Source organism: Carcharodon carcharias, chromosome 21 (genome assembly GCF_017639515.1).
Source record: "Carcharodon carcharias isolate sCarCar2 chromosome 21, sCarCar2.pri, whole genome shotgun sequence".
Classification (NCBI taxonomy): Eukaryota; Metazoa; Chordata; class Chondrichthyes; order Lamniformes; family Lamnidae; genus Carcharodon; species Carcharodon carcharias.
In genome coordinates this window covers 40,185,179-40,204,604 of record NC_054487.1, presented here as the reverse complement: position 1 = coordinate 40,204,604, position 19,426 = coordinate 40,185,179, and the positions used below count along the sequence as shown (strand labels likewise).

Sequence of the window (19,426 nt, the reverse complement as noted above, 5' to 3'; positions counted from 1 at the left end):
GGAGTTCAAGCCTCCACATAATAACCTAGGCTGACACTTCACTGCAGTTCTGAAAGAATGCTGCACTGTTGGAGGTATCGCCTTTCATGTGGGATGTTAAATGAGATCTCTTCTGTCTTTTCAGGTGCATGTTAAATCTCCCATGCTACCTTTGACACAATAAGAAGGAATTTTCAGTTCTGGATTAGCATACCTACCAAACCAATGTCCCACAAAAAAGAACTAATTGTTTTTATTGTTGTTTGTGTGATTTTGCTGGTGAAAAGTGCCTGCCTTTGCATAATAGCTAGTTATGCACTTTTTAAAAAAAAAAGTATGATTATTTTATGAGATATTATGCCAGGTAGCTTAAGCTGCCTGACTCCTTAGAAGTATATGACCGAAATCAAGGTATGTCTGTTTGTTGGACGTAGGAGAGTAGGAACAGGAGTAGGCCATTCAGCCTCTCAATCCTGTTCTGCTTGAATTCATACTGTATGTCAAGTGATCTGAGGTTTCACTTTAAGCAATTGTTGCCGAAATACACCAGTGACCCAACTTTTCCATACTAATCAGCTGTTGAATTATGCCGCCATCATTTGCTGCTGCTTCCCTTTAATTGCACACTGCCTGATGTCTTATTCTGTTGGTTGGGCTGTGGAATCAAGGGCTCCCTGGTTATCGGAGTTTAAAGTTGCATTCCTTACTCATTACAGATTTTGAAGGAGTAAAGAAGTATCACCAGAATACTGCTTAGTAACTCCTGTAAGTATTGTGATTCTCAAATCCATTTAGAGTCAAATGGAAACTGCACTAAGTTGAATAACAAGTGATTTTTGTCTTTGTTATAGTCCAACTTGCTGATGTTGGTGTATTTACACCTGGCTGTTGCAACAGGTAAAATATTTGACAGTAACTGTACAGCTGTGTGGGATATATCTTCCTGCAACCACAGGGGGCAAAACCAACTGGTTATTATTAGCTATGGAACAGGTCAGCTGTGGCTTATCTTTTGAACATATTTTGCGGCTGTTTAAATGGTTTTGAATTTAAAGTACTTTCATCTCCTCTTGTCCTCTGTTGTTTCCTCGCATCTGTCTCGCTGCAGCTGAGCTTGAGCCAATAGTCTCTTCTGGCCATTTAACTGTATCATAATTAGGCCACAAGAAGCAGCACAGAAGCAGCCGAGGGAGACTTCCTATTTCTGTGCCCTTTGCTTCTGAGGAAAATGTGTAGTCTCTACTTGGCACTTCTGCAATGATATGGCTTATAGCTGAACCCAGTATGTATGGTGTTCTTCAATAAGAATATGTCCCACTCAGCTTTGGAACTCTTATAATTTCCTTTTCACCAAGTTCACAACTAAATAGCTACAAAAAAGATGAATCCAAATCGGTTTGTAAACGGCATCACATGGAATGTATCGCATAGAAACAGGCTGTACAGCCCAGCTGATCTGTGTTAGTGTTTGTGCTGCACGAGCCACCTCTCATAATACTTCAACTCATCCTATCATCATATCCTTCTATCTCTTTCTCCCTTGTGTACTTACCTAGCTTCCCTTTAAATGCGTCCATACTATGCACCTCAATTATTTCATGCAATAGTGGGTTCTACGCTTTCACCACACTTCTGATCAGAGAGTTTTTCCTGAATTGCTTATTGGATTTATTTGTGACAGTTATGCAGAAGATAGTGCTAGTTCGCAGGTATGTTGTGCAATGTCTCCCTCTGCCTGATGTTATCGCAGCCCATTTACTTCAGCTGATTCAAACTGTCTGCCTCCCGATGAATGTACTGTACAACTCAGAATTCACGGACTAAGGCCAGACTGCAGGATAAAGCAGTGATGTGCGACACATTGTTGGGGGGTGGTGAGGAAAGGGGGTGGGGATGGAAACTGGTGAAGGGAGTAAGTAACTTATATTTAAAATACATATCACTTCTTTAGTAGTGAATTATTTCTAGGTTATAAAAAGGAGGAATGAAAGTTTGCGTTGTGGCAAGTTGAATTTCAGGGTTTGTCTGATGATTCAACTGTGTAAGAATAAATCATAAAGAAGGAAAGAATTTGCATTTATGGTACATAGTACAACATCCCTAAGTGCATTACAGCTAATGCGGTATTTTCAAAGTGTAAGTTACTGTTGTATTGTAGGACCAGTGGCTTCATTGGCTACAAAATGCTTTGGGATGTACTGAGGTATAGAAAGGTGCTCTATATTAATGCAAATTATTTTATTATTCCAGACAGATCAGGAAAGAGTCAGGCCTGACCTCCGATAAACATGGAGTCTGCTGATCTCAACCAGCTGTCTCGAGGAGTGTTACAACTGGCCTCTGTACCTCTGGGTTAGGGAACAGAAAACTGTCCCCAGGTTCCTGCTGGCATCCTCTATCCGCCTGTGTACATATTTATTGAGGACAGGATCGAATGATCTCTGCTGCTCAGTAACCTGGGGACACATGCTGTCTTGGTCCAGACTCTTGGTCCAGACATGAGGAATGACTATGCCTGAGGTTTCAGTGGGTGATTGGCCATAGCGAAGCTGAACCCCACCTGTACAGTAATACTTTCAGGGCTGGCGGAAAAAAAGACAGTGATGCCAAATTATTGGGTGAGTTTCAATTCTCAATTACTATTTAAATTGCTGCCACAGGTAATAAATGAGCTGATTGTGGAAAGAACACAGATAACTGGGGTGCTTCACATCACAATGGAATTTGAAAAATTCTAGTGACACTTGTAATGATTTCTAAATCAATCGAGTTTGCACTCGAGCCTTCAGAGGAAAGAAAATCTATAACTATGACTTTAACTAGATTCCTGCAATTTTTTTTTACTGGGGTTTTTGTAAGTGCCACTGCACTCCCATACTCTGCTATTATAGTCATCAAGAGTGCCTCGGTAGCACCACTACTGACCGAGCTGGTTGAGTCCTGAAGGACACATTTGGCAGACTGGGCCTGCAGCAGGCAGCGAGGGAACCAACAAGAGGGAAAAGCCTAGTTGGCCTCACCCTTGCCAGTCTACCTTCGCAAAAGCAACTGTCCATGACAGTATTGGTAGGAGTGACCATCGCACAGCCCTTGTGGAGATGAACTCCTTTCATCACACTGAGGAATACCATCCATCATGTTGTGTGGCATGTCTAAATGGGATAGATTCAGAACAGATTTAGCTGCTCAAAACTGGGCATCCATGAGGCAGTGTGGGCCATCTGCAGCAGCAGAATTGTATTCAACCACGTTCTGTAATTGTCATGAAAGTATAATAATTTTTATAATATTTTTCTGGTTCATTGTAAAGTAGGTTTATGGGGGTAAGTATAGTTAGGTCTGTCTGTGTGTGATTCAATAACATTTGAAGTGAGGTAGATTATAGACTTTAACTCTTCAAAAGAAGCTAGGTGCTCAGTGTGCTAATAAATAAACGATGCTGACTTAGCATGTAAGGTGTGAAGTTTTAGATAGATGAAAGGGATTTTAGTTTGTTTACAAATAGCCAGACAAGCAAGGCTAAGAAATGTGTTTATTTTTCCCAAGGGTTACTGACGAGTAGTAGGAACATGAAAGCTTTTATATTGTGAGGAAGATACAATTTTAAAGACATATGAAACAGTTGAATTTATATAAGAAGAAGAGAAACATATATATAAAGGAGAATGAGGCTATGTATCAGAGGAAGGCATTATGAGATCTAACAGAAGTGTGTGAAATAGCCTTAATGAAGCCTCCAGTATTTGTGCATAAGCCTGCTGTCTACAGAAACTGGAGGAGAAAGCCATCTGGAATTCCACTGTCCAGGGTATTGTGTTAATTTGCTGGACCTGTTTAAAATCTAAAATCTGTTTTTGGACATTGCCTTAAAGGGAGTATAACTGGGAGTCAGGTTAATTAGGGATTTTAGGAGTTATCATAGTAGTAATTTGTAGTTCTATGTATGTGCTTGAAGCCTTCTGTATTGTTAATATTTACTTTAGTTTTAAAAAAGACTCAAAGTCTTGGTGGACTTATTACATCTGAGTTCAATGCACGCATCTCAAAATAAATACGAATTGCAAAACCATTGTGATAGTGCAATCAAATTTCCCTTATGGATTTGGCACACACCATCTGCTGCATCGTAACAGTAACCTCATGACCCAGCATATTACCATCAAATCAGGGGTCAACCTTGGTTCAATGAAGAGTACAAGTGGGAATGCTAGGAGCAGTACCAGGCATACCTAAAAATGATGTGCCAATCTATTGAAGCTAAAACACAGGACTACTTGCATACCAAACAGTGGAAGCAACATGCACTGGAGCTAAGCGAACCTGCAACCAGTGGATCAGTTCAAAGCTCTGCCAATTCCAGTCAACAAATAATTAACTGGAGCAGAAGGTCCCACAAGTATCCCTATCTCATGATGGGAGAGCCCAGAACATCAGGGTAAAAGAGAAGGCTTAAGCGTTTGCAATCATTTTCAGCCAGAAGTGCCGAGTGGATGATTAATTTTGGCAGCCTCCTGAGGTTCCCAGCATCACAGATGAATTAGCCTTCAGCTAATTCAATTCATTCCTTGTGATATCAACAGCTGAAGGCATTGGATACTGCAAAGCCTATGGGCCCTGACAACATTCCAACAATAGTACTGTAGCCTTGTGTCCCCGAAATAGCCATGCCCCTAGCCAAACTCTTCCAGTACAGCTAAAACACTGGCATCTACCTGGCAATGTGGAAAACTGCCCAGGTATGTCCTTTCCACAAAAAGCAGGACAAATTCAACCTGGCCACTTAATGCCCCATCAGTCTACACTTGATCATCAGCAAAGTGATGGAAGGGGTCATTTACAGCGCTATCAAGTGGCACTTCCACAGTAACAGCCTGCTCACCAATGCTCAGTTTGGGTTCTGTCAGGGCCACTCAGTTCCTGACTTCTTTACAGCATTGGCCAAAACATGAACAAAAGAGCTGGATTCCAGAGGTAAGATAAAAGTGACTGCCCTTAACATCAAGCAGCATTTGATGAGTGTAGCATTAAGGAGCCCTAGCAGAAGTGAAGTCAGTGGGAACCAGGGGAAAACTGGTTGGAGTCATACCTAGCACAAAGAAAGATGGCTGTGGTTGTTGGAGACCAATTATCTCAGGCACGGGCCAAGTTGCAGAAGTTCTTCAAAAGAGCATAAGAGTTTTTAAAATTTCTTTCATGGGATATGGGTGTTGCTAGCAAGGCCAGCATTTGTTGCCCATCCCTAATTGCCCTTGAACTGAGTGGCTTGCTGGGCCATTTCAGAAGGCAGTTAAGGGCCAACCACGTTGCTCTGGGTCTGGAGTTACATATAGGCCAGACCAGGTAAGGATGGCAGATTTCCCTCCCTAAAAGACATTAGTGAACCAGATGGGTTTTTATGACAATCAATGTTTCTTTCATGATCATCATTATATTCATATGTTATACCTATATTCCAGATTTTTATTGATTGGATTTAAATTCCACCAGATTTCATATTGGGAATTGATCCCATGCCCCCAGTATAGCAGGGGAACCTGGAGAGGCCCGAGAGTGTGGTCGGCTCTGCCCTTTTCTGAGCCCCAGGTTCAGCTGACCCAACTGATAGCCCCTGGTAGGGTCCCATGCCAGGGTTATAGTGAAGCCATTGTGGAAGCAGGGTGGTGTATCATCTTGGCTGGCAGAAACCAGTTTCAACTGGCATAATGCTAGCCAGTTCAAGCTGTTGTTAGTTGAGCACTGCAGAAGACAATGGTAAATCACTGCAGTACCTTGTCAAGCATAACTGTGGACCAACCCAAACCAAAGAAAAACCACAACATCAGGGGGATCCCCTCCAACCCAGGAGGGAATGCCTGGCTCGGTACGGTTAGTCACATGCTGCAGGTGACACTAGGTCGCCTCATTCTACTGTCGGCTTCCAAAAGAAGAGCATCAGCATCGGAACATGGAATGCGAGAACCCTGTTACAACCTGGAAAATTGATGAGCATCAAGCATGAAATGAGTTGTTTGAAAGTCAACATTCTTGATTTGAGTGAAACACGCTGAAAAGACTCAGGTAATTTTTGTATCAGACAGCACACCCATCTACTCAGGAGATCAAAATCATGAGGGAGGTGTAGGAATCCTCCTAGGTGAAGATTTTCAAAATGTATGCTGGGTTACCAGATGACCTCAGACAGTGATCCTAGTTAAAATTGCAGCCCAACCTATCAATCTTACCAATCTTACCAATGCGCACCAACATCTGACAGCGAAGAAGAGGATATTGATCACTTCTATGAGGATTTGGATAAGGCCAAACTTCAATGTAAAACACATGAGGTGATTTTTGTATTGGCTGATCTAAATGCAAAAGTAGGTTCTATCGTGAAAGGCAACATAGTTGAACTATACATCCTGGGTGATCCCAATGGATGAGGGGAATTGTGGCTCGATTGGTGTAAAGCAAATGATCAGGTCATTCTAAATACCCGGCTCATGGAGCATCCAAGAAGGAAATACACCTGGGCAAGCCCAGGTGATATGACCAGAAATCAAATTGAGTATGTGACAACAAACAGCAGCATCCAAAGTGCAGTTCAACAAGCAAAAATCTACCCTGGCGCCGACTGTGGAAGCAACCATGTACCTGTAGTTTGCACCGTCAAATTAAAGCAGAGGAAGTTTTAAAAAAAACAGGGACATTAACAAGACTAGATTATGAGCTACTCAATACAGAGAGCTCAATTAAAGAAAAATTTAAAGTGGAAATCCAAATGTTTCTAACAGCTTGAAAACCGAGGAAACCATTCAACACGGGGAATGTTCAAAGCATCAATGCTAGAATCATCAAAAAGTAGCACTCCAAATAGAGAAAAGAAAAACAAAAAATGGATGACAGATGAAATATTGGACCTGCTGGAGCACAGAAGGAAGGTGAAGCAAATAGCTCAATGGACACATCAGGAATTGGACAAAAGGATAAGCAAAAGTGTTGAAGAGAAGGAAAAATGGTTGAACAAAAAAATGTAAAGGAATAGAAGAATATAAAAAACAGACTCAAGAACAATGCATTAAGACATTAGGGAAATCACAGGATAAGTTGGGTGTATATCTGGTGGATGCATCAAAGGGAAACGTGGGAGTTAACATGGAAAGGAACTAAGTGCTTGCAGGATATACTGAATACATACAAGGCTTATTTGAAGACAAACTAGAAGAAAATCCAACAATTAAGAAAAACCTGGATAATCCAAAAATCATAAAAGATGAAGAAAGAACAGCAATAAATAAGATGAAAAACAATGAAGTCAAAGGCCCAGGTGAAATAAATTAAAAATTTAGAAGACTTTGGAATAGACAAACTGTCTCTCATTTTTAATGAAGTTTATGGCAAATGAGAAATCCCAGAAGACTTAAGTAAATAAATATTTATTCCACCCCCTAAAAACCATGGAGCAATTTAATGTGAACTCCATCATGCTGTCTGGTAAGTCACATTACTAAGGTCCTTCTTCGAGCACTGATGAATAGGGCCAGGAGCAAGATAAAGACAGACACGTCAGCTCTCGAATGTGGTTTTGTAGAACATAGAGGAATGCGAAATACTATCTTTATGGTACGCATGCTTTCAGAAAGAGCATTAGAGATGAAAAAGATGTATTCATGTGTTTTGTTGATTATGGTAAGGCATTTCATAAGGTGAAGCATGAAGAACTGATGAGCATGTTAGAGTTTTTTGACTTTGGTGGCAAAGACCCTAGAGTGATAAGAAACCTTTATTGGGAACAGACTCTAGCTGTAGAAGTTGAGAACGATCTAAGCAATTTTGTGAAGGTTAAAAGCGGGGGTCAGACAGGGGTGTGTTTTCTCCCCAGATTTATTCAATTTGTATAGTGAAAATATTCTTCGAGAGATTGAAGTCCTTCCTGGAGTAATAGTTGGAGGTTACAACTTGAATAATATAAGATACACTAGGACACCGTTCTTATTGCCAACTCTGAAGAGAAGCTGCAAGTGATTTTGGATGGAGTAGTGAGTGAAAGTGAGAAGGGCTGAGCGTCATTTGCAAGAAAATAAAATGTCCAGCAGTGTCCAAAAGAAAATCATAGAATTTAAGATTGCAGTGAAGAATGAAAATGTCACATAGATAGACAAATTTTGTTACCTAGGAAGTATGTTAACATTGGACTGAAATTGTGACCAAGAAATAAGATGAAGGATTGGAATGGCCAAAGATGCATTTCAAAAAATGAAACAGATTATGATCAACTCAAAAGTAGCCGTGAAAACAAAGTTAAGTGTCCTGGAGTGCTACTTCACACCAATTTTAACACATGAAACAGGTGTTAGATGATAAGCAATGCTGAGAAGAATGGAGGCTGCAGAGTTGTGGTTTTTGAGGCAAATAGTGAAGTCCCACTACTAATGAAGAAGTGCTAGTAAAATTTGAGATCAAAAGAACTCCGCTGACCAAGATCAGGAGGAGACAGTTGGATTTTCTTCAGCACATAACAAGAAATCATGATTTTGAAAGTCTGATGCTGATGGGAAATGGTAAAAGAGATTGAGATAGACAAAGAGTGATCTTTCCCAAGAGCTTTAAAAACTGAATGAATGTATCACCAATGACGATGATCCTCGTCTCCAGAGCAAGATTAACATGGAGGTCCATGGTCACCAACTTGGGGCATGGTAACTGAAGAGAGAGAGAGAGAGTCCCCAGAACATTAGCCGGGGCCTCTAGATTATGAGTCTAGTGACATTACCACTATGCCACCATCTCCCCAGTGCAGGAGTAGGCTATTTGGTTTCTTAAACCTGCTCTGTCATTCAATAAGATCATGGATGAACAGACTGTGGCCTTAACATCATGTTACTGCTTGCCCCCCATAACCCTTGACTCCCCTGCAGATCAAAAATCTGTCTAACTCAGCCCTGAATGTAATCAATGGCCCAGCCTCCACGGCTCATTGGGCAAGTGAATTCCAAATACTAATGACCCTCTGAGTGAAGATATTCCTCCTCATTTCCCACTTAAATTGGAGACCTCTATTTAAAATGTACCTCCTAGTTCTTGATTCCTCCATGAGGGGAAATGTGCTCTCTGCATCTACCCTGTTAAGCTCCCTCAGCCTCTTATACTTCAGTAAGATTACCTCTCATTCTTCTAAACTCCAATCTTATGGCCCAACCTGCTCATCCTTTCCTCATAGGACAGCCCTTTAGCCCAGCAATCAGCCTAGCTAACCTTCTCTGAACTGCTTCCAATGCAAGTATACCCCTGCATAAGTAAGGAGACCAAAACGATACACAGTACTCCAGTTGCAGTCTCACCAATGACCTGCACAGTTGTAGCTAGACTTCTCTACTTTTATACACCATCCCCCTTACAATAAAGTTAACATTCATTTGCCTTCCTAATTACTTGTAAGCTGATATTTTTGTGATTCATGTATAAGATCACTCTGAACTGCAGCATTCTGCATTCTCTCTCCATTTTAAATAATATTCTGCTTTTCTATTCTTCCTAGCAAAGTAGGCAACTCACATTTTCGCGCATCTGCCAAATTTCTGACCACTCACTTAACCTATCTATACCATTTTGCAGAGCCTTTGTATCCTCATAGCTTGCTTTCCTACCTATTTTTGTATCATCAGTAAATTTGGCTACAGTACAGTCAGTCCCTTTATCCAAGTTATTCATATAAATTGTAAATATTTGAAACACCAGCACTGATCCCTGTGGCACTTCACTGGTTAATCTTTGCCAAGGTGAAGATGGAACCATTTATCTTAGAATCTCAGAATTGTTGCAGTGCAGAAGGAGGCCATTCGGCTCATCGTGTCTGCACCGGCTCTTCGCATGAGCATTCTGAGTTACTGTGATTTCCCCTGCCTTTTCCCCCTAACCCTGCATATTGTAATCATCCATTGCCCTCTTGAGTGCCTCAATTGAACCTGCCTGCGCCACACTCCCAGGCAGTGTATTCCAGACCTGAACCACTTGCTGTGTGGAAAAGTTTTTCCCATATCGCATTTGTGCTCCTTTTGCAAATCACTTTAAATTTGTGCCTTCTCGTTCTCTATCCTTTTACAAGCGGGAACAGTTTCTCCCTACCTACTCTGTCCAACCCCATCATGATTTTGAACATCTCCAGCAAATCTCCTCTTAGCCTTCTCTTCTCCAAGGAGAACAGTCTTAACTTCTCCAATCTATCTTTGTAACTGAAGTTTCTCATCCCTTTAGTCTTTAGTCCCATTAGAAAAGAAGTTCTAGGAAAACTGCTGGTTATTTTTTTAAGCTCCTTCCTCCCATTTGCCTCTTGATTTTCTACTATTCTTAGGATGCTTCTTGTGTCTTCTACTGTGCAGACAGTGAGTAAATGTTTGTTGAAAGTCTCTGCCATTTCTTTGCTTTCCATTACTAATTCCTCAGTCTCATCCTGTAAGGGACCAATGCCTTCTTCAGCTACTCTTTTCCTTTTTATATACTTGTAGAAGCTTTTACTGTGTGTTTTTATATTTCTTGCTAGTTTTCTCTCATGTTCTAATAATTTCTTCTTTATTGTTGTTCTAGTCATCCTTTTCTGGTTTCTAAAATTTTCCCAAACTTCTGGCCTACCAATAATCTTCATAGCTTTTTACGCCTTTTCTTCCAATTGGATAGCATCCTTAACTCCGTAGCCATGGATGATGCACCCTTCTCAAGGAGTCTTACTTTATCAATGGAATATAACTGTATTGAGAGTTATGAAATATTACCTTAAACGCCTGCTGTACTATCTTAACTTTTAACCTATTTTCCAAGTCCAATGTAGCCATCTCCCTCCATCCCTTTGCAATTGCCTTTATTCAAGTTTAAAACACTAGTTTCAGACCCATCCTCCCCCCCTGTGAATGTGAAAATCTGTCATGTTAGGATCTTTCTTTCCTGAAGGATCCTTTACTATGAGGTCATCAATTAATCCTTCCTCATGATCCATTACTAGGACTAAAATAACCTGCTCCCTGCTTGGATCCAGAATGTATTGACCTAAGAGACTGTCCCGGATACACTCCATTAACTCATCCCCCAGCTACCTTTGGCAATTTGATTTGTCCAAAAGCTATGAAAATTAAAATTGCCCACAATTACTGCAGCATCTCTCTTATGCCATGGTGCTGTGGTCAGTTTGCTCATCCTGCCTGCAGTCCTTGTTCTTACCCACACATACTGCAAGGATGTCAAACCTTTTGTGCATGTGCAAGGGCTGTGGCTCCTCCCTTGCTACCTTCTAGGTCCCCAAACTTGCTTCACTTGCAGTCACATCTTCTTGTCCTTGACCATGGACCGACCATCTTTGGTTGCTTCATCAATGACCTTCTCTCCATCATAAGGTCCGAAATGAGAATGTTTGTTGATGATTGAACAATGGTTAGTACCATTTGTGACTCCTCAGATACTAAAGCAGCCTGTGTCCATATGCAGCAAGACATTCAGGCTTGGACTGACAAGTGGCAAGTAACATTCATGGCACACAAGTGCTAGGCAATGCACATCTCCAACAGGAGAGAATCACATGTTTACATTCAATACCATGACCATCACTGAATCCCCCACCAACAACATCCCAAAGGTTACCATTGACTAGGAACTTAATTGGACCAGCCATATAAATACTGTGGCTACAGTATTCAGGAATCCTGCGGCGAATTATTCACTTACTGACTCCCCAAAGCCTGTCTGCCATCTCCAAGACACAAGTCAGAAAAGTTGTTAAAATTATTCTTCACAGGATGTGGGGTTCACTGGCTGGGCCAGCGTTTATTGCCTATCACTAGTCGTCCTTGAGAAGGTGGTGGTGACCTTCTTGAACCACTGCAGTCCATGTAGTGTAGGTATACCCACAGTGCTGTTAGGAAGGTAGTTCCAGGATTTTGACCCAGCGACAGTGAAGGACGGCGATATGTTTCCAAGTCAGGACGGTGAGTGACTTTGAGGGGAACTTCCAAGTGGCGGTGTTCCCATCTATCTGCTGCCCTTATCCTTCTAGATGGTAGTGGTCGTGGGTTTGAAAGGTGCTATCTGAGGAGCCTTGGTGAATCCCTGCAGTGCATCTTGTAGGCTGTACACACTACTGCTACTGTGCATTGGTAGTGAAGGGAGTGAATGTTTATGGATGTGGTGCCAATCAAGCAGGCTGCTTTGACTTGGATGGTGTCAAGCTTCTTGAGTGTTGTTGGAGCTGCACTCGTCCAGGCAAGTGCGGTGTATTCCGTCACACTCCTGACTTGTGCCTTGTAGATGGTGGACAGGCTTTGGGGAGTCAGGAGGTTAGTTAAGTGTCATAGGATTCCCAGCCTCTGACCTGCTCTTGTAGCCACAGTATTTATGTGGCTAGTCCAGTTCAGTTTCTGGTCAATGGTAATCACTGGGATGTTGATATTCAGGTATCAGTGATGGTAATGCCATTCAGCGCAAAGGGGCGATTGTTAGATTCTCTCTTGTTGGAGATGGTCATTGCCTGACACTTGTGTGCCATGAATGTTACTTGCTACTTGTCCAGGTCTTACTGCATTTGGACATGGACTGCTTCATACCTGAGGAGTCGCAAATGATGCTGAACATTGTGCAATCATCAGCGAACATCCTCACTTCTGACCTTATGATGAAACGAAGGTCATTGATGAAGCAGCTGAAGGTGGTTGGGCTGGGGACACTATCCTGAGGAACTCCTGCAGTGATGTCCTGGAGCTGAGATGATTGACCTCCAACAACCACAGCCACCTTCCTTTGTGCTAGGTATGGCTCTAATCAGTGGAGAGTTTTCCCCCTGATTCCCATTGACTCCAGTTTTGCTAGGGCTCCTTGATGCCACACTCAGTCAAATGCGGCTTTGAGGTCAAGGGCAGTCACTCTCAATTCACCTTGGGAGTTCAGCTCTTTTGTCCATGTTTGAACCAAGGCTGTAATTAGGTCAGGAGCTGAGTGGCCCTGGCGGAATTCAAACTGCGTCCGTGAGCTAGTTATTGCTAAGCAAGTGCCGCTTGATAGCAATGTTGATTACCCCTTCCATTACTTTACTGATGATCGAGAGTAGATTGGTATGGTATGTGGCTGGGTTTGGCTTGCCCTCCTTTTTGTGTACAGGACATATCTGGGCAATCTTTCAGATAGCTGGGTGGATGCCAGTGTTGTAGCTGTACTAGAACAGCTTGGCTAGGGGTGCGGCAAGTTCTGGAGCACCAGTCTTCAGTACTATGGAATACCCTCTTGCCTCGATGAGTGCAGCTCCAGTAACATTCAAGAAGCTTGACTCAATCCAGGACAAAGTAGCCCACTTGATCAACACCCCATCCACCACCTTAAACATTCCCTTCACCACCATAGTGGCAGCAGTGTGTACCATCTACAAGATGCACTGCAGCTACTTACCAAGGCTCCTATGACAGCACCTTCCTAATCCGTGATTTCTACCAGCTAGAAGGACAAGGGCAGCAGACGCATGGAAACACCATCACCTGCAAACTCGTATTCAAACCGCACACTATCCTGACTTGGAAATATGTCGCTGTTCCTTCACTTCGCTGTCACTGGGTAAAAATCCTGGAATTCCCTAACAGCACTCTGGGTGTACCTACACCACATGGACTATAGCGGCTCAAGAAAGCAGCTCATCACCACCTTCACAAGGGCAATTAGGGATGGGCAATAAATGCTGGCCCAGCCAGCGAAGCCCACATCCCATGAAAGAATAAAAAAGAGCAAATGGGCGAAAAGTAAAATTTCTCAACAGATTGCGGAAGAGGTGGGAAAAAAAAATCAAAACTCAGGATAATTGGGGAGGAAACTTGAATAATTGCTCTCTGACCACTTTAGGTAATCAAAATGTGTTTCAGTTGCGTCTTTCATGAGATGAAAACTGGTTTTCAGTTGGAATGGGGAGCATATATATTGTGATGCACGCAATAACTGAGTGGGACTGGTTGGATTGACCAAAGGGGCTTTTTCCTGCCCACTCGTGTGACTTTCTGGAATATATGTCATTCCCCTACATTGGTTATTGGATGTGAGGATGGTGCAGGTGGGTTGGGGGCTTTATTTGATGTATAGAATGGGTTATCAGTGGTCTTCCATTGTTTCCAGCTGCTGGGTGAGGAATGCATTGCTGTAGGCTCTTAAAACGGCCAGAAATGCACCAAGTTATGGCAGAAGGAGGGACAAACACTGGGGATATTCCCTGTGACAAAGAACTCCCACCCTTCAGTCTCAAATATTTTCTAGGATCTTCTATAGGCAGCGATACTGGTAAGGAGAGACAAGCTCAGAAGTTTCAGAAGACCAAAAGTCTTCAAAGAGCATTATGGAGGGAGAATAGCACAGGCATTGAGTGGCACCTTGACCATCTCCTGTACTGCAGTGCCAGAAACAATTTAATAACTTACAGTGATCAATCACCAAAATAAATTATTCAGGAATGCCCATGAATATCCTGGAAAAACACAGGAAGCATGAACACCTCTATTTCTGCTGTGGTCCCCATAGTTTAAATATTAGGGTCATTTGCCCTTGCTTCAGATACCAGGATGAAATTAATGCTGCTCCTACTGGGTGCCTTTCGCGATCTATATTTTCCTTGCAAAGAAAACAGTTGCCTATATTCATCAGCAAAGAACCATCATGTGGGAGGAAGAACAATGCTCAGAAACTGAATGAAATTGCAAGGATCATTAAAGCAACCCAATTGACCACTTGTGGTGAGTTAAACTTAAGTGAAAGTACTTGTAGATTCAGGGCTTGGCCTAAATAGCCAAGTGGTTATGGTACTGGGTTTGTAACCCTAAGATTAAGAGATCAAGAGTTCAAATCTCACAATGGCAAACTATGAAACAATGTAACTTCATCTGAAACAGATGGAAACAGGTTTACTCAAAAGAGTATCAAGAGTTCAAATCTCACAATGGCAAAACTATGAAACAATGTAACTTCATCTGAAACAGATGGAAACGGGTTTGTACTCGAAAGAGCTACATAGTAATTCATTATAGAGTTTCTGTGGCGCAATCGGTTAGCGCGTTCGGCTGTTAACTGAAAGGTTGGTGGTTCAAGCCCACCCAGGGACGAAGCTTATTTTCTGCTTGGCCTGAATAGCCAGGTGGTTATGGTACTGGGCTTGCAACCCCAAGATCAAGAGTTCAAATCTCACAATGGCAAACTATGAAACAATGTAACTTCATCTGAAACAGATGGAAACAGGTTTACTCAAAAGAGTATCAAGAGTTCAAATCTCACAATGGCAAACTATGAAACAATGTAACTTCATCTGAAAAAACAGATGGAAACGTGTTTGTACTCGAAAGAGTTACAACCCTTAGTTTGGTGAGGCTTGGCCTAAATAGCCAAGTGGTTATGGTACTGGGCTTGTAACCCCAAGATCAAGAGTTCAAATCTCACAATGGCAAACTATGAAACAATGTAACTTCATCTGAATAGGAACAGATGGAAACGTGTTTGTACTCGAAAGAGTTACTTGTAGATTCAGGGCTTGGCCTAAATAGCCAAGTGGTTATGGTACTGGGCTTGCAACCCCAAGATCGAGTTCAAATCTCACAATGGCAAACTATGAAACAATGTAATTTCATCTGAAACAGATGGAAACGTGTTTGTAATCGAAAGAGTTACACCTTCTTAACGCTTGGCCTAAATAGCCAAGTGGTTATGGTACTGGGCTTGTAACCCCAAGATCAAGAGTTCAAATCTCACCATGGCAAACTATGAAACAATATAACTTCATCTGAATAGGAACAGATGGAAACGTGTTTGTACTCGAAAGAGTTACTTGTAGATTCAGTGGAGCAAATGCTGGTTGAGGTTGCAGCAGAATGTCTCACCCGCCCCACTTACTGCAACTCAGTGTCTTGTGAGTTCTGCTCAAAGGCAGGTCCTTGGCTCATTGTTGATGCTTCAGTGGGAGCCATTTCCTTTGTGTTTTTTTGTCAGTGGTGGTTTACCATTGCCTTCCACTCTCAAGGGCAGAATGAGGAGGCAAATCCCAAGTCTACCTCAGCCGGAACCGGAATCTAACCCGCACTGTTGGCGTTTTTCTGAACCACATGCTAGCCATCTAGCCAACTGAGCTACTTTGTTAGCGAATCTAGCAGCAGATGTCTCAAACACCTGGATCCCAGGCTCTTGAACTGTGGGCTACATATGCTGTGAGTGAAAGGTTGGGTTTGGTTTGTGATATTATCATCAGTGGATTATGTTATATATTGCAATATAAATTAAACATTGGATTTCTCAAACAGCAAACCTTAGCCTCTTTAATCATAAATAAACTTACTGAATGTAGGTGATTCCTCCCACCTCTCTACCCTTGAAAATAAAGAACACACTGATTCCTTCTTTAACTTTTGTGGGTGAAAAATGATTTGTCGCACTGTTTGATATTTGCATAGCTTCTCATGAAATTTCTTTTCTGCTTTGAAGTCTGGTGCACAGGTTGAGTGACGGTGTTGGTGATCTGCAAGCTGGCAAATTCTGGTACATATACTAGTCCAAACTTTAAGTTTTGCTGCTTGGCCTAATGATCAAAAATAAGTTACAGCAGCCGTCTACATATCAGCAAAAGAAACTGGGGATAGAAGGCTCCTTCATCGCAGTTTGAGAGAATGAGATAGATAGTTCCTTACCCCAGTGTGAGAGATTGGAAATAGAAGGCCCTTTCATACCAGTTTGGGAGACTGGAGACAGATAGCTCCTTCATGCCACTGTGACACTGACGATAGATGGCTCTTTGATGCCAGTGTGAGAGACTGGATATAGAAAGCTCCTTCATACCAATGTGAGAGACTGGAGATAGATGGCACCTTCATCCCAGTGCGAGTGACTGGAAATATTTGAAATGTTTCAAAGTATGTTTCAGTGCTTAATAAATCATAATTGCTGACAAAGGACAAGACCTAGAATAAAAGGATTATTTAAAATTTTTTTGCCAGGATTTCAGATATTCTGCATCTTCCTGGGATCAGCCAATATCTAAACCTGCCCATTTATACCAACTACACTAACTCCCTACCATTTCACCATTTATAGATCAGGATACACCTCCATTTGGAATACAATCGGAAGGTTTGACCACCACTTTCACCAAGGTTCATGGAAGATTGAGAGGGTTGCTTCTGGATCCTGGGGCTTTAGGATATAAGGAGTAACTTGCACGATTAAATTTTTTATTGGTGAAAACATGCGAGGTTTGAGAGAAGTATTTTTGGTTGTACTGTAGATGGAAACACACTGACTTGGATTGTGAGAGCAGAACTAAAGTTTGAAGTTAATGCTATTTATTTTGTGTTGTAATGAAAGAATTTCACATTGAACTTGGCTAATAGAAATATGAGTGAAATTGTTTGGACAGTGTGAGTGAATGTGAAGGAACTGATAGAAGTTTTTAAAGAGTTCTAGATCACTTTTCATTTTTACTCGTCAGGGAAACAGCCACTTTGATTTCATGCTTTCTGTGTTGTCTCGTGTTTAAAAAGGACCCATTAAAAGCTTTGTAAGGCACAAACCAAAAGGGGGAATCAGTACCAGTCATCGTGAGCCTGATTACATTTTCTGTACGAGTGGGCAAAAAGCTGTGTGCTCCATAAAGCTGAAATTAAGAGGAACGCATTATTACACAGGCCTCAAGAGAGATCAGGACAGATAATTAGGTTTTCCCCCGTCACCATAATTAATCAGCCATGAGCACCAAGCACATTTAAAATGGCTTGGAGTTATCTGCCTGAAATTTGGAACTGCAACTTCATTTTTCTCGTATGACATTTCCACGAGGCACGTTTTGTTTGTATCTTCAGACACCCGTTGGCATTTGGAATAATTTATTTCTTCCTAAAAACAGTGCAATAATGCATAACCAGTGGAGATGCAAGAGGCTGTGCGATTGTATCTGATAGAGAACCGAGGCTTTGAAATTACCTTGTGGATACTGGAAGTGAAAACTGAAAGTTTTCATACAAAATTCCCTCCATTTACTGGTTTTTGGGAGGACCTGGCTCATTTAGATTGTAGAGAAAAGAATTTCACACCAACACCTTAAGTGTTGCTTCACTGGTGCCCCTACCATTTTGCAAGTAGTTTTAATTTTGTTGGATTCAGTCCAGTTCAAATAATAATTTGAGGAACACACAGTTCCCAATGCTTAGTGCACCATATTTGTGGGGGAGTGAAACTTTCACCCTGCTGCACTGTGTGTGTTTAGTTCACTGTGATTACAGTAAAACAATATCCAAATGCAGTGACCTGGACAATATCCAGGATTGGCTGACAAATGGCAAGTAACATTCGTGCCTCACATGTGCCAGGCAACGACCATCTCCAACAAGAGAGAACGTAACCATCGCCCCTTGATATTCAATGGCATTATCAATGCTAAATACCCCACTATCAACATCCTGGGGTGCGCAGTGGGGGGTGAGTGGGGGGGGGGTGTCCAGAAACTGAACTGGACTAGCCATATAAATACTGTGGCTGCAAGAGCAGGTCAGAGGCTAGAAATCCTGTGGCGAGTAACTCACCATCTGACTTCCTAAAGTTGTCCACCATCTGCTAGGCACAAGTCAGGCTCCTTAGACACTTAGACAGCACCTTCCAAACCCATGACCACTACTATCTAGAAGGACAAGGGCAGCAGATAGATGGGAACACTGCTACCTGGAAGTTCCCCTCCAGGCCACTCACCATCCAGACTTGGAAATATATCACTGTTCCTTCACTGTCACTGGGTCAAAATCCTGGAACTCCCTCCCTGACCACACTGTTGTTGTACTTACACCACAGGGACTGCAGCCTTTCAAGGAGGCAGCTCACCACCACCTTCTCAAGGGCAGTTAGGGATTTGCACTAAATGCTGGCCTAGCCAGTGATGCACACATCCCATGAACAAATAATAAAAAAAAATGTAATCTTCTGTCGCAAAATTTGATTGTGTTGCATCCGTACTTTCGGTGTAATGGGTGCGACTCGGGTTCCACAATACGTTGCAGTGCACGCACACTTCTGGTGCTGGTTGTGCTGGATGGTATTTGAATGAGGCCATTGACGTGGACACGGGGATTATGCACCAGAAGTATACTGAGTAGGCTGATTGTGGTGTCAATCAGTGGCTAACATTGATTTGATGCCAGCACTGTCTTTTTCAGCCTTAAGACTCCAGTTAAGACAATCTCTAAACCTCACACAGCTAAACATGTATTCAGCAGCAGTATGGACCCCTCTGTAATCTCCACCAGCGTTATTTTAAGGGATTATCCAATACTCCTGGGATCATTGCTGCTTTATTTGAATTGATTGTTACTAAGTTTGTAGGAATGTTTGGTGCTTTATCATGCTATTTAAAGTTGCTGAAGTTGACAGTGAGTGGTGTGACTGGTACCTAAGGACTTGGTACTGACCTCAAGGGTTCTACTCAAACTACATGCTC

The 19,426-nt window shown here is 42.1% G+C and overlaps 1 protein-coding gene and 1 non-coding gene across 11 annotated transcripts in view; both read left to right on the top strand.

Moving 5' to 3' along the window:
* Positions 1–19,426, top strand: part of pot1 (protection of telomeres 1 homolog) — a 350,815-nt gene that overhangs the window by 34,304 nt on the left and 297,085 nt on the right. For 3 of the 10 annotated variants that reach the window (XM_041216487.1, XM_041216486.1, XM_041216489.1), the window contains one exon: positions 696–744. The exons of 6 other annotated variants lie outside the window; for them this stretch is intronic. The gene's annotated coding sequence lies outside the window, so the exon portion shown is untranslated. Of the gene's footprint in view, positions 1–695; positions 745–830; positions 877–19,426 lie in introns of all 10 variants that reach the window. One more of the 10 variants, XM_041216490.1, reaches the window with a different exon arrangement.
* trnan-guu lies at positions 14,992–15,065 on the top strand. Its single transcript has one exon. It is a non-coding gene; the product is annotated as a tRNA-Asn (tRNA).